Consider the following 16,450-nt stretch of genomic DNA (forward strand, 5'->3'; position numbering starts at 1 on the left):
TCTGCCTTCCTAGTTATTTCCTATCGGAGCTTACAGAACCTCTCTGGAATGCACTTCTGAGTTCAAAGAAGACCTTTATTGTTGTTAATTCTTCCCCACCCACAAGTTCTTGAGAGACAAATTAGTAGATTTCAAGCACAAAGTAGTCCAGCAAGAAAACAAAATATATCACAGTACTTCTCAGTTGCAATGTACACAGCAGATATATATATTATATGATTATAGTAGCAAAGCATAAAAATCAAATTCATAACCGTTTGAGCAAGGCGGCAGGGCCTAAATATTCAGCTTCATCTTTCTGGGGTCTGCAAGTTGATGACTCCGGTCAACTGCGAGAAAGAGATTATCTACCCAAACGGGAGACTGGCAACTGACGCCTAGCTCCAGCCTGAAGTCAAGCAGATTCGAATCTAACTCACTGTAGCCCAGAGTCATCCTTACAAAAGTGTGCCCCCTCCTCTCAGACTCGGGAAAACTATGCAAGCCTTTGGAGACTGGCCAGATCTCCTAGACTTCTCCTATTCCCAAGGCTGAGCAGAAAGGAAAACACCAAATGTACTCTCTATTATCAGGTCTAGTCTGGTGTGAAGAAAACAGCTTGGTCCATCTTGTGGAAAAACACAGCTTGGAAAAACACAGACATCTAATGTCTCAACTGCAATGTCTAACTCCACTTTAAAGCCAATAGGCAGCTAACCTAAATATCAAATGTAGGGGGTCATTCTGACCCCGGCGGTCAGAGATCGCCGGGGCCAGGGTCGGCGGGAGCACCGCCGACAGGCCGGCGGTGCCCCGCAGGGCATTCTGACCGCGGCGGTTCGGCCGCGGTCAGATGCGGAAAACCGGCGGTCTCCCGCCGGTTTTCCGCTGCCCTTGTGAATCCTCCATGGCGGCGGAGCATGGGGATTCTGACACCCCCTACCGCCATCCTGTTCCTGGCGGGTCTCCCGCCAGGAACAGGATGGCGGTAGGGGGTGCCGCGGGGCCCCCGTAAGAGGGCCCCACTTTGTATTTCAGTGTCTGCTATGCAGACACTGAAATACGCGACGGGTGCCACTGCACCCGTCGCACCTTCCCACTCCGCCGGCTCAATTCTGAGCCGGCGTCCTAGTGGGAAGGCCGTTTTGCACTGGGCTGGCGGGTGGCCTTTTGGCGGTCGCCCGCCAGCCCAGTGCAAAACCCAAAATACCCTCAGCGGTCTTGCAACCGCGGAGCGGTATTTTGGAGGGGGGAACTCTGGCGGGCGGCTTCCGCCGCCCGCCAGGGTGAGAATCACGACCGTAATGTCTAATATCATGTTAAAGCCAATAGGCAGCTGAGCCGAATACAAAATGTAATGTCTAATATCATGTCAAAGCCAATAGGCAGCTGAGCTGAATACAAAATGTAATGTCTAATATTATGTCAAAGCCAATAGGCAGCTAAACTGAATACAGCATGTCAAAGCCAATAGGCAGAATACAGAATGTAATGGCTGATGCCATATCAAAGCCAATAGGCAGCTAAACTGAATACAGCATGTCAAAGCCAATAGGCAGAATACAGAATGTAATGGCTAACTCCATGTTAAAGCCAATAGGCAGCTAAACTGAACAAAACATATAGGGGGTCATTGACCGCCAGGGGTAATGTGGCGTCCGTACCGCCAACAGGCTGGCGGTACAGAGACCCATATTACGACGGCAGCGCTAGCGCCGCGGTCGCACCGCCGGGGCCGGCGTTTTCCCGCCGTTTTAGCCCAGGCGGTGATAATCCACCAGGGCAGCGCTGCAAGCAGCGCTGCCCTGGGGATTATGACTCCCCTACCGCCAGCCTGTTTCTGGCGGTTTGCACCGCCAGGAAGAGGCTGGCGGTAAGGGGAGTCTTGGGGCCCCCTAAAAGGGCCCCGTGCAGCATTTCACTGTCTGCATAGCAGACAGTGAAAAGCACGATGGGTGCTACTGCACCCGTCGCACGGCCGCAACACTGCCGGCTCCATTAGGAGCTGGCTCCTATGTGGCGGCCTCATCCCCACTGGGCCGGCGGGCGTAAACTAGGTTTGCGCCCGCCGGCCCAGCGGGGATGTTGTAATGGGGTCCGCGGGAGTGCGGCCGCATTGGCGGCCGCACGGTGGTTACCGCTTCTTGTAATGACCCCCATAATGTGCTACTGGTGAACATTGAGCAACTAATATACGCAGTGGTGAAACACAAAGTGATTGTCAAACACAATTAATAGCATCACAAATAGTAGCAATGCACCTATATCTAATGCTCTTTTTATACTGTGGTTAGAGCACCCAGGTACCCATGCTCACTTAAATACTCATTATGCGTGTGTTACTTATATGAAGCTTATCTTATTAGTTCTTTTGTAGTGGTGTACTCTCTTCTGTCATATTCTAGCTTTGCTCAAATAATGCTCTGAATTGTTTATTCCCAAAAACAGGTCAAAAGGGGTCATGATATATGAAAATTCAACTTTCATTGGCTATCGTACTGATGGCCTTGCTATTTTGTCTACTCGTTTCAGCAGTCACTTTCAAATATCTCCAATCTCTTACTGTCATTTGTTCAGTCATTCAGCACCAAGACCTTTGTGCCTCCTGATACCTACATTGCAATATACAGCAATCTTTCATCCAATTAATGTGCAGCCCTCACAAAAGTGAACAGTCACCTAAAATAGGGCAGATCAGTTGGCTTTGCCAATGCTTGTTTGAGCTGGCACTGCCATCAGTAACTCTACTATCTATCCTAGCACTAAGCAATGACCTTACTGTAGCGAATGTAGCACGGTATGCTGAGTGGCCTAGCAAGACCCTACAGTGTATTTAAAACCCGGTGCATATTTGTCATATACAATATGGGAATGAGTCTCTGCGATGGTCGCCTTAAAAAGGTAAATTGCCTGATCAACAAGTTTCAGAATTTTGTGAATAAAATGTACCCCTACAGTAGAGAAAAATAAGATGCCGCACAATGTGTTACAGTGCAGCACAGGCAGCCAAGTGGTCCAAAGGGGTGGATGAAGGACCAGCTTCATAAAACAAGCAGCGGCAAAGCCAGTAGGTCTCACCTATGTTAGAGCTATTGGCTTTGCCATTGTGTTTTGCCATGTTGTTCACCATCATGGCTACTGTTCAGCATGACTAAAAGTTAGTGGCGTAGAGGAGAGTGACATGGAGTGTCATAGTGTGAAATGGCAAAGAGTGGAGTAGAGTGTTGCATAGTGGAGTGGTAGAGTGTGTCATGTATTGGAGTGGCAGTCTGGAGTCACGCACAGTGGCATACACTGGAGTGGCATAGAGTAGAGTGGACTGGTGTGGAGTGCATTGGTGTATAGTGTTGCAGAGTATAGTGACATAGAATGCAGGGGCATTGAATTCAGCGGCGTACAATGTAGTGCTGTAGAATGCAGTGGGATGAATTAGAGTGGTACACAGCAGAGTGCATTGGTGCAGATTTGAGTGGCGCAGAGTGCAGTTGCGCAAAGTGCCGTGATATAGAGTGGTGCAGAGTAGAGTAGGGCAAATCGCAGTGGTGCAGAGTGCAGTGGCATTGAATGGTGCAGAGTGCAGTGGCGTAGAGTTGAGTGATGCAGAGGGCAGTGGCATAGAGTAGAGTCAAGTGGCATAGAGTGTAGTGTCATAGAGTGATGTAGATAGCATAAAGTGGTACAGAGAAGAGTATAGTGCCATAAAGTGCAGTGGCATGACGTGGAGCAGCATAGAGTGGAGCAGTGCAGAGTGGAGTGGCAGAAAGTTCAGTGGTGGAGAGTACAGTGTAGCAGAATAGAGTGTCAGGATGCAGTGGTGTAGAGTAAGGTAGAGTGGCGTAGAGAGCAGAGGCATAGAGTATAGTGATGCAGAGTAGAGTGCAGTGGAATAGAGTGCAGTGGTTAAGAGTAGAGTGGTGTAGAGTGCAGTGGCATAGAAGGAAGTGTCTCAGAGTAGAGTGGTATAGAGTAGATTGTTTCAGAGTGGAGTGAAGTGGCATAGAGTAGAGTGGTGCAGGGTACAGTGCAGTTGTGTAGAGTGGCATGGAGCGTAATGGCGTAGAGTAAGGTGGTGACAGTGCAGTGGTGCAGAGTAGATTTGAATGGCATACAGTGGTTTGGCGTAGAGTGCAGGGGCACAGGTTTGAGTGTTGCAGAATAAAGTGAATTGGCGTAGTGTATTGTCAAAGGACGCAGTGTTGTAGAGTGGTGTAGAGTACAGTGGCATAGAGTGGAGTTGTGCAGAATAGGTTGGTGTGGCATAGACTGGAATGGTGTAGAGTGCAGTGGCAAAGAGTGCACTGGCACAGAATAGAGTGGTACAGGGTAGAGTTGTAGTGTGAATAGTGTGAAGTGGCATAGAGTGCAGTGGTGTAGAGTGGTGAAGGTGTGGCATGAAGTGGAGTGGTGCAGAGTGGAGTGCAGTGGTGTGGAGTGGTGCAGAGTGGAGTGGCACAGAGTGGAGTATTCATGGTGTGGTAACACACTGCCATTACAGACAACACATTTTCAATTGAAATGGCCATTACATTTGCACAGACATACAGTTTTACTAATAAAACTACTCAGTGCACAGATGAAAATGTGTGGAAACTGCACCATCTAGTGGAATGATTTGTTTGTTCATACTAAAGTATTTGGTTACAACACATTTCAGAAATAACAACACATGCGCTTCATTTGTGTTCCTAATTCTGATATATTCTGAAATACTTACAAGTTTAATTTAAATGCTGTTGTGTGCTAGAAAAAAGAAACTGTTTCCTATACCCAGTATCCAGGAAGAATGTCACATAAATCCTCTCACTTTGAGGTCAGAGAAAAAAAAGTAAACAAGCACCCTCGGAAGACAGTGCCTGACATTTGACCTCAGTCTCTGAATGCACAACAAATAAGACGAGATAAGAACAAGATTTACAGGCCTGTTTACAGAAAGATAGCACTCGGAAGGATACTGTAAAAATGGTTTTGGCAAGGAAAGGTTCGAACTCAAGCTGGACAGCCTAAAACAAATAGAGGCAGCAAATGGAAAGCAAGAACATGTTAGTTACAAAGAACAAAGCCAGTAGCAAGCAATAGGCAGAATGCATTCCTAAGTCAACTTTCTGCATGTCCCCGAGATTTCTTTAGCCTACGAGACAGCTGTGCTGCCTGGTAGGCTGCGACCTAAAAACTGCTCAGGCTTCTTTGCCACTGCCATCACCCATCCTATGCCCTTTTTAAAATCACTACAGGTAATCTACTCATGCAAGTGGCCATTTTGGCTGAAAGAAAGTATCACTGGGAAATGCTATTTAACCATCATATCAGCTGTACTGAGGGCAAGCAATGCCCACTGCTACAGATGCCTTACCACACAAAGCCACCTTATGGCTGCATCTTGCAGATAAGGCTAGGAGAAGCGAGACTGATATCCAGCCAGCCTTACTTTCCTCCCTTCAAATTATTTGTGTATACTGCATTGTTGGCGCAGGTAAATTGGCTGCAGGTGGAACATGTGTTGTTTAACAACTCAAAGAAAACCTCGTTCTTCAGCATTTTATTCAATGTAGAAGCACCAGTCAGTCTAAAGTGTGCGTTGGTGACTATCCCCACAATGAAACGTGATGGCACAACATTTTATAAGATTAGAAACATGTGGCGTTAAGAAATGTCTTTATGTAATTGCAATCTGTCCATTATTTCTTGAAATAATAACACATGTGCAAAGTTTAACACTGATATTTTGCTCTCGATTTTGCCTGGCTGCTTAACTGCTAACATTGTGAGTGGTTTGAAGACATTACTGTGGAAATCTAATAGTTGCAGTTTCATATTTTAAAGCAGCCCACATTATTGTAAGTCTTCTTGGAACACGTCTACTTAAATGTAAGTATATTAGGTACTTAATTTAGTTGATATTCATTGGAATATATTCATTATATGTTCCCAGTTGTTGGCATGCATGTGCAAAGCAGCTCACGATGACAACACGCCTAGTGTTCTGAAATGAAAACTGGCTCACGTTTGAGGCAATTGTATATTCAAAAACATATTACCCTATGTACATCCCGCACACATGTTCCCATGATCTAGAATACGAGGTGTAAGTTAGGCATTGATTAGGCTAATGTGCCCAAATGCTGCGGTCTGATGCATCCTGTGAAACAGTATATCTGACTGGAGCCAATGAGACTGGAAAGACCGGAGATGAGTGACTTGTGCAAGTACGCTTCGTAAAATCATGGAAAATACAAAAATGTAGAGATGAACCTGAACAGAATATGTCAAACATGAATGTGTTACAGTTGCATCAGAACACGAAACTCATCTAGCAGCGTGTAATATGAACTGCAATATAAACAGGTACGCGTACCTCCTATAAGAAATAGTGGTGGCACGTTTTGCCTGATAGTCGCAAAGCAAAGAGGTTAACCAATGCCATTAATATTTTGATGTGGATAGAATATTAGGGTGTGTAGGAAGCTAGCCTGGTGTGTGGTGGTCACCTTATACCAGGTCCAGGTATCGCCTATTAGTTAAGTGAGGGCAGTGTCTAGGAAGCAAGGGCTCTCTACAGTTAGCTGTGGATGAGTAGCCAAGACTTTTCTAGGAGACATGCAAAGCTAATGCATTACCACTATAGTAACACAGCAGTTACACACATGAAAGAACCACACAGTGTTACAAAAATAAAGGTACTTTATTATGGTAACACATATACTAAAATACTGTATAGGCAATACTCCAACTGGTGGTAAGTAAACACAGTATTATCTGCACATTAGCAATCAAGAAATAGCATAGAAACCAATAGGTAAAAGCAATAGCAAACAGGGAGGAGGGGCAAACCATATACTAAAAAAGTGGAATGTGAAAGGCAGTCCCCCACCCAAGGAAGTGAAATCAGTAGAAGGGAGCTGGAGGAATTAGGTACCCCAAGAGGTGAGTACCAGAGTGCCCGCCTGCGACCTGCAGAGAAGTGGTAAGTACCTGGTTTTCCCCAAAACCAACAGGAGGACTTTGGAAAATTAGTGTACAAGACCCAGACAATACTGGATGAAACCAAAGGTGGATCCTGACATAAAAGGACCTGCAAAGGAAGGGGACCAAGTCCAGTTCGAGTTGGAGTGTCCAGTTTTGGCAGGAGCCACTACCCACCCTTCTGTGGATGCAGGACCAGGTCGATGGTGGACAGCAGTGCAGCACAGGAGCAGAAGAGGATTTCCAGAAGTGATGTAACTGATGTCCCACATCGGCGGTCAAGATGCAGTTGGTATTGGTGTTGGAAAAACACCAAGAAGCCTTGGCACATAAAGAGTCAGAGAAGGAGGTTTTGCAAGGCTGAAGAGGACCAGCAAGGCCCAGGGGGCTCAATCCAAGGAGGGAAGTCTGAGGTGACCCTCAGCAGCTGGAAGAGTAACAAGAAGAGGAGGCAGGCCCCACAGGTGACCCAAGAACAGCAGACACAGGGGTCGTGATGAGGCTCACTCAGCACACCTGGAGAAGTGTCCCACGTCGCTGGAGCAGCAGACAGGAGACAGTGCATTGAAGGAAGAAGTGCTGGGGGTGGAGCTACATGGAGCCTGAAGATCCCTTGGAGGAGGAACAAACAAGCCTTGGTAGCTACAAGAGTCGCGTTGCACAGCGGTACTGTCCTGCCTGGAGAGGCAAGGACTTACTATCTCCCAAGTTGGACAGCTGGTAGAGAGGACCAAGGGGACCACTCCAGACCACCACCTGTGATGCAGGATCCATGCAGCTCTAGGGAAGAAAGATCCAGGCACCTGGTCGCCGTTGCAGTTGGGGCCTGCAGTTGCAGGGGAGTGGCTCCTCCAACAATGTTGGAGAGCGGAGCCGTCACTGGAGTTGCAGATTGTCGATTCCTGGAGGGTCCAGTTACAGTCCCAGTGGTCAGAAGATGAAGTAAATGATGCAAAGGAGCCCTGCTGGACTCTTGCTCATCGAATCTGAGGACCTACCCAATAGGGAGACCCTAGATAGCACAGGAAGGGGGATTGGTCACCTAGCAGGGTGACCACCTATCAGACGGGGCTGTGACATCACCTGCCTGACCTGGCCACTCAGATGCTCCTAGAGGCCTCTGCCCACCTTGAATTTACGATGGCAGAATCAAGTGGCCAGAAGGAGAAGCTCTGGGCACCACCCTTGGGTTGGTGATCGACAGAGAAGTGGTCACTCACCTTTCCATTGTCCAGTTTCACGCCAGAGCAGGGACCGGGGGTCCCTGGCCTGGTGCAAACCGGTTTATGCAAGGAGGTCACCAAATTTGCCCTTCAAAGCATACCTGTGGCTTGGGGGAGGCTACCTCTCCCAGGCCATGTATCACCTATTTCCAAGGGAGAGGGTGTTACCTCCCTCTCCCACATGAAATCCTTTGTTCTGCCTTCTTTTGCCTGAGCTGGTCAAGCAGCAGGTGAGCAGAAACCTGTCTGATGAGTGGCAGCAGCGCGGGCTGCCCAACAAACCCCAGAAGACTAGTAGGAGCAATGCTGGGGGTCCTCTAAGGAGCCTCCAGCGTGGCTGGACCCCAGTGAAAACAGTTAAAACACACTGACAGCAGGCAAAAAGTGGGGGTAACCATGCCAAAAAGAGGGTATTTTCCTACTGGGTGTCGATTGATTTACACTGGCAGCCAACTGCTGAAGTTAAAGTGTCTTGTGGAAGGTAAACTGTATTTTGCAACTGCAGAAGTGATTAAAACGCAGGCAGTAATGGCGAAATAGACATTGACACCGAATTAATTGTGGAAAAGGGAAGGCGTATTGTAAGCATGCCCAAAGTCATCTTGTGCTGCAGAAAGCGGTATTATGTTGAATTACCCTCAAAGTAAAATGCAGGTAAACCATGCCCAGAAGCAAGAAATGTCATAGCGATTGCAAACCTAAAATGTAAACTTTTCTTGCTGGATCGCACAAAATAGTCCAGCATGAGAAGTCAAATACATAAGCCACTGAAATCCAATAGTGAATGTCTGTACGTCAAGAAAAACAGTGCAGTATGCGCTAGAAAAGGGGACTTTGTTATGTAGCCCAAAATACCGGTTAAATCAGAAACAAAAACAAAAGTTGGTGCTAGTTAATTGTTCCATTGCAATTCGCCTTAAACACTGCAACTACTGAATATATGATCAAGTTGTGAACTTTGTGAACCTTGAGATTGTAAGCTCCCTTTCTGGGTCAATATATAATGTATAAGACAACATAGAAAGGGATGAAGTTGCAGTCAAAAAGGCTGCAAAGGAAATGAGTCAACAGTATCACCAGTCATTCAGCAGAGGATGCAAAAGGTGTGGGGCTGTCTGTTGTTAGAGTCCATGACCCTGATCCTTAGTTTTTAAGAATCTGTTTACTTTTGATAGCGCGTCAGAGCCTTAATAAGTAAACTTACAAGGAGGCGCTTTTAGGTCGATAAATCTTTGGACCACGTTCGGGGACTTCCCAGTACGAGATGTCTTCTTGGCATCACAAATCAATGGATCAATGAACCAATCAATAATTATAATAACTAATCAACAAACTAATCAATAACATTAATAAGAATCAATAAGTTGAACACACCATGACATTTCAGTCATGAATAACCACACCAAGTTAGTTAAGTGTTAGGATGTTTATTTCCCTATTAGTTACAATCTAATGTCAACTCTGTTAATCTCATTAGCAATCAATCTCATTAGAAAATCTTCAAATTAGCTAGTAGAACGCAGTTAATCAATGCATAGAGAGTATTCATTCAGTATTAGACACGTCATTAATATGAAGCAACTTAGCAAAGTCTCAGTAATACATGATTCAACAAAGCAAGAACTCAGTCATTTGTCTATTTGCATAGGATAATTTTGAACAACTTAACTAACCTCAAATCAGCATTAGCATGTTGGGCTTCGTGCAAAACATTTTAGCAAACACAAATTTAGAAAACATCTAAACTATGGCCTCTATCAAAATAGCAGTTGGTACCTATAAAGAAAAGGCAAACAGACAATCACAGTTTTGCATCGGATAGTTCCCAATCCAACAGAGCAGCAAACAGCGTCAGTCTTCGTCCTCAGGACATCAGTTGATTCACCATCATCCGAGATAGGACGGGGCAAAGTCTCAATATGGCATAGCTAAGGAATAGGACCTTCCCTCATATGGAGGAGAAGTAAGTATCAGGCAAGAATGGGTAGAGGATGGGTTAGAGTATCATGACAAAGCAAGAGTGAGTGAAAAGTCTCTGTGAGTGAGTATAGTCTCTCCGTTTCCCCTTGGGTCACTCCGTTAAATCAAAACTGTCTAATTAGCCCTTAACTCCTCACTGGGTAATAATTGGTGCATCGCTATCTCTGTTCAATAATTGTTCAAGCATCTCACCAGACTTTTCCACAAACCACAGTTCTCATGTCGCGGATTGGTCATCTTCATCGGTTGGAATGTCAGGTAGGAAAAGTTACACTTGGCGCTCCAGTCAATGTCTCCATTGTTTTCTCCTACTGCAGTTAACCTTGCACCTGTTACGAATTACACTGTTGCATTCAGCAAGAACGTCGCCTTGAGCAAGTCGGTTCTCATGAGAAAGAATTTACTACGGCTACACACACATAACTTCTGGAAAAGTACAACTTCGTGTCCTTCAGAAGAACAGCACATTACACGTTAGAAAATGCAGTTTAATATGAGGCCAGGCAGCTAGGCCCAGACCCTTGCTAAGCTAAAGGCCCTCTAATTTCAATAAAACAAATTTTTAATACATAACTCTAATTATGATATACTAATACAAATCCAAAACATTATTGCATAAAAATTCAGAATTAACAAGCTTTTTCATTAGTCTTCGTATACATTGGTAGCCACTCCCCGTGGGCACATTTCAAACGTGTGCATTATTTTCTACATTAACACATTTTCTATGCAGCTTCATCACACAATATATTGCAAGCTTTTCATGTTAATATTGCTTTAAAAGACACACTCCAACACTTTTTAATACACCTGATAACAAACAATTCCAGAGGTACGTTATTTATTAGGTGTGATAAATATCACCTGTTATGCGTTTCTGGGGAATGATACACAGCAGTTTTTACCTACCAACATTTAATGACGTGTGAGATATTTAACACCCAGTAAATACCAGATGTGGTAAATACTACCCAACCCGTAACTCCAGCTCCTGCACGAACAGGGATTTATGCAGGGATTGGCATGCATCAGCTAACTCAATTAGGGCACATGAAGGAAAATTAAAATGAGACAGCTGGGGCATTTGATGGCCTAGGTTTAGCAATGTGAAAATCATGGAGCAGCTCAGATATTGGCGCCACTGGAATCATTGTAAGTTAACACCGTTGTATACACGGCCAGGACTGAGGATGATGGAAGTGAGCTAGTTTTGTGCTACAATAAACAATGTAAAGCATTGGTGAAGTCCATGTGAAGGAGATTTGCGCATACAGGACCATCACTGAATAGAATAGTGCATCAACTTTGAATCAGGTCTGAAGTCTTCTGTAGCATCTGTTGCACCTTGCACCCAGGCTAGGCAGGGTTCACGAAAAAACAGGATTAAGAATGAATGTTTTAGGGCCAACAGCGCAGGTGGTGTCGAAGAAAATGTTTTAAAAAAATTCTGTGTGAAATTCCGATGCCTAAAGTATTAAAAGGGATCTGAGGCCATTGCTAAAGCCTACCTAAACCCACTTTGGAAAGGAATCCAATCTCTCATAGATAGAAACAAGGAAAACAGTTCAGAGCGAGAGGAAAAATGCACTATAAAGGATGTCTAAACACTCTTTACATTTAATTTCGTCCTCTTGAAAGTGTGGGCTAGAAGAAGGAACTATTGGAGTGAACCTCCAGGGTGTTTGAAGGCAGCCTTCTCCATAGGGAGTGTCTGCCACTCCTGTGCCTCTTGCTGCAGAGTTCAAGCCACAGGCTGCATGGGATCCATGGTAGCAGACTGGCTCTGAAAGTGTTGGCTTCACTACGTCAAGGACTGGTCGGAGTAATTGTTTTGTTACGATTTGCTAGAACGTGCTATGGCAGGTTGCACTAGCCACAGTGCCAACTGTTCAGTTCCAAAAAATGCTAGGTGGCTAGTTCTTTCCAGAATTGACCCTAAGGAGGAAAAGATAAAGGCAGAAAAAGTTGCTTAGACAAACTTGATAGTCTTGACTGAGAACGAGGAAGATGTTGAAAAGCTCCTACACAAATTTGAACTCCGACCTACTTTTGGCCAGGAGCTCGCTCCCCCACGATCACAGCACCACCTCGCTGTGCCCGTGTTCCGGTCCCCCGCCCACGCTGCTGCTCGCGCGTTCGAGGCTCATCCCTGGTGTCTAGTGGGCTGCAGGTAAAGCGTCCCTAGACTTGCGCCCTGTGTCTCTAGCCTATTGTGACTTTTTTACTCACTCGTTTTCTAATTGTGCTGTATATCTAGGCTATTGTCACTTTTTCACTTCGTTTTTCTTAGTGTGCCGTATTTGTAGGTTATTGTTACTTTGTCAATACGTTTTCTTAGTGTGCTGTATTTGTAGGTTATTGTGACTTTTTTCACTTCGTTTTTCTTAGTGTGCTGTATTTCTTGGTTATTGTCACTGTGTCAATTCGTTTTTCTAATTGTGCCGTATTTGTAGGTTATTGTCACTTTTTTCACTTCATTTTTCTTAGTGTGCCATATTCCGGCCAAATTTGCCTTTTTTACGCTTTATTGTTCCTTTCTCATGCGCTCCTCAGTTTTCCCGCCTCCCGCCGCTGCCTCCCTGCGGCCCCGCCCCCACGCACCCCCATTCGCTGTTCCCTCCCGCCTCCCAGCTGCTCCTCCCTCCTTCCTCCCTTCTTAATGGCGGTCGCTGCGCGACCGTGCCCCTGACGTGCCAGAGGCAAGCCCGTCTGCGCCTGGACCGTGGCCAGCGCCAGTCACCCTGGTCCTCACCCCCCTCACACCATCAGACACCACTACTCCGCCAGATACCTCCACGCCCTGAACCCTGGACGCACCCCGCCTGTTTCCAGTCCTCCCCGAGGACCACCAAAGGACCCTTCGCCTGCCAAGCCTACCATTTCTCTTGCACCCTTAAAGACAACAACAGATCCGCCAACAACTGCCTCAACTGCATCCTGCTCAACACTCGCTCCATCCACAAACACACCATCGAACTTTGGGACCTGCTGACCTCCCTATCACCGGACGTCACCTTCCTCACCGAAACCTGGACCAACTCGGCCTCCGAACCGGACATTGCCATCTCGGAAGGATACAAGATCACCAGGAGAGATCGCACCAATAAGCCAGGCGGGGGAATTACCATAGTCCACAAAAGCACCATCAAAGTCTCTACCAGCACCCACAACACACTAAACTCCGCTGAACACCTTCACTTCAACATCCACATCAATGCCAACACCACCCTCAAAGGAACACTAATCTACAGACCTCTGGGCCCCCGAGCCCAATTCTGCGACTCCATCGCTGACATCGTCAGCACCCAGGCCCTCACCTCAGCAGACTACATCCTCCTCGGCGATCTGAACTTCCATCTTGATAACAACAACGACATCAACACCAACCACCTTCTGGACAACCTCGCCAACCTCAGATTCAAACAACTCGTCACCTCGCCCACTCACACTGCAGGCCACACTCTAGACCCCATCTTCGCTGCAAACAGCCACGTCTCCTTCAGCCACACCACCGAGCTCAGTTGGACAGACCACCGCTGCATCCACTTCTCCTATCAGAAACCAGCTACCGACCACCACTGCACACAACCACCCCTACGCAACTGGAGCAAATTCTCAACAGAAGAACTGATCTCCACCCTCGCCCAGACCACACCACCTACAACCACGCACCCTGACAAAAACGGTACCAACTTGCACCGCTGGCTAGCAGACTGCGCCAACACCTTCGCACAGCTCAAGAACCCGTCAAACTCCCTGCACAGCACCAAAACATCTGGTTCACACCCGACCTACAAATCTCCAAAAGAGAATGCCGAAAAAGAGAGAAGGCCCTGCGCATGGATCCCAGCAAACACAACCACATTGCACTCAAGGAGTCCATCCGCAAGCATCACCAGCTAATCTGTACCGCCAAAAGGACCCACTTCAATAACTGCATAGATAACAGCGCCTACAACAGTAAAGAACTCATCAGCATCATTAGAGACCTCTCCAACCCCAAGACCTGCTCCAGCGAACCCCCCCTATGCAAGAGTTCTGCAACTCCCTCGTGACCCATTTCTGCAGCAAGATAGAAGAAATCCACAACAGCTTCAAACCCAATCTGACCACTGACACCCTCAAGCCGGAGGCCCTGAAACAGGACCCCCCGAACAACACCAACCTCTGTCACACCTGGACCCTCACCAACAAAGATGACATCACACACATCATGGCCTCCATCCACTCCGGATCCCCAGCGGACCCCTGCCCCCACCACATTTTCAACAAGGCAAGCAGCATCACCGCTCCCCACCTCTGCAAAACTATCAACAGCTCCTTCGAATCAGCTACCTTCCCAGAAATCTGGAAACACGCAGAAGTCAACGCACTACTGAAGAAGCCCAAGGCAGACCCGGAGGACCCAAAGAACTATCGACTATTCTCCCTCCTCCCTTTCCCGGCCAAAGTCATAGAAAAAGTCGTCAACACCCAACTCTCCCGTTTCCTAGAAGACAGCAATGCCCTCAACACCTCCCAATCAGGATTCAGAAAAAACCCCAGCACAGAGACTGCACTCATCGCTGCCACGGACGACATAAGGATCATGCTCGATAAAGGCGAAACCGCAGCACTCATCCTGCTATACCTCTCCGCTGCTTTTGATACGGTATGCCATCACACCTTACATACACGCCTCTACAACACTGGAATCCGTGACAAAGCCCTCAACTGGATCTCATAATTTCTTACCAACAGAACCCAGAGAGTCCGCCTTCCACCATTCCAGTCAGAAGCCTCCAGAATCATCTGTGGCGTCCCCCAGGGTTCCGCACTCAGCCCCACGTTCTTCAATGTTTACATGGCTCCTCTCGCCAACATCGCTCGAACACACCACATCAACATAATATCATACGCAGATGACACCCAGCTGATCCTCTCCCTCATGAACAACTCTACTACTGCTAAAAACAACCTCCACAACGGCTTTCTCGCCATTTCCAGCTGAATGGAATCAAGCCGCCTCAAGCTCAACACCGGCAAAACTGAGGTCCTCATTTTCGGCCCCAACCCTTCAGCTTGGAATGACTCCTGGTGGCCCAAGACTCTAGGCACCGCACCCTCGCCCACCGCCCACGCTCACAACCTAGGCTTCATCTTGGACCCCACTCTCAGCATGACTCAGCAAGTCAACACTTTCTCCTCTTCCTGCTACAACAACCCCCGCATGCTCCGTAAGATTTTCAAGTGGATCCCCGTCGAGACCAGAAAGACCGTCACCCACGCCCTGGTCACCAGTAGACTGGACTACGGCAACGCCCTCTATGCTGGAACAACAGACAAACTGCAATCAAAGCTACAATGAATCCAGAATACAGCCGCACGCCTCATCCTTGACTTACCCCGCCGCAATCACATCTCCCCCACCTCAAAGAACTGCACTGGCTACCCATACCAAAAAGGATCACCTTCAAGCTCCTGACCCACGCTCACAAAGTCCTCTACAACACAAGACCCGCCTACCTCAACAACAGACTCCCCTTCCACACCCCCGCACGCCACCTCCGCTCCACCAGCCTCGCCCTTTCCACCGTCCCCGTGTCCGACGCTCCACTGCCGGAGGAAGATCCTTCTCACACCTCGCCGCCAAGACTTGGAACTCGCTACCGCTCCAGCTACGCCAGACCCAGGACCTCCTGACGTTCAGGAAACGCCTCAAAACATGGCTTTTCGCCCAGTAGCTCCCACCCCCCCAGCGCCTCGAGACCCTAATGGGTGAGTAGCGCACTTTATAAATATACTGATTGATTGATTGATTGAACTACTTACTGAAAATGAGGAAGATGTTGAAACAATGTACAAGACACGTATTTCTTCCCAAAACTGGGCAGAGAAAAGACCCAGTGAAAGTTACTGGAATGGATGCAATTTAGCCTAGTGAGCACAGCTGCCGACTTTGCATCCTATCTTCTGCTCAACACCCTATGATTCTGGACAAATCCCTGTTACTACAAATTTGTAACATAAACTGGTTGTGTCGTAAAGTCCTGTAATGCTCTTGGAACAGGTTCACACTATAAACACCGCAAGAATAGTAGAATATGGATTCATACTATCACAGGCACCTGACAACTGGCATTAGAAAGGTGCAGAACACCACACTTTTCATTAGTTTGGCTATGCAGGATTGAAACAGAGCCAGCACACAGCCACCACCCACCCAATGTGAAGGAAACAGGTTCTCTGCGCCCTTGGAAGCCTGAAGACCCATCCCCCAACCATCCCTGCCTTACCCTTACAATCCTAATAGTCCCTCCACTGTGCCC

The 16,450-nt window shown here is 47.2% G+C and overlaps 1 protein-coding gene across 2 annotated transcripts in view; it reads left to right on the top strand.

Moving 5' to 3' along the window:
• The window catches only part of LOC138246326 (excitatory amino acid transporter 2-like), a 1,049,947-nt gene that overhangs the window by 505,114 nt on the left and 528,383 nt on the right, over window positions 1–16,450 (top strand). The gene's annotated exons all lie outside the window — the stretch shown is intronic.

Source organism: Pleurodeles waltl, chromosome 7, assembly GCF_031143425.1.
Source record: "Pleurodeles waltl isolate 20211129_DDA chromosome 7, aPleWal1.hap1.20221129, whole genome shotgun sequence".
In the NCBI taxonomy this organism is placed as follows: Eukaryota; Metazoa; Chordata; class Amphibia; order Caudata; family Salamandridae; genus Pleurodeles; species Pleurodeles waltl.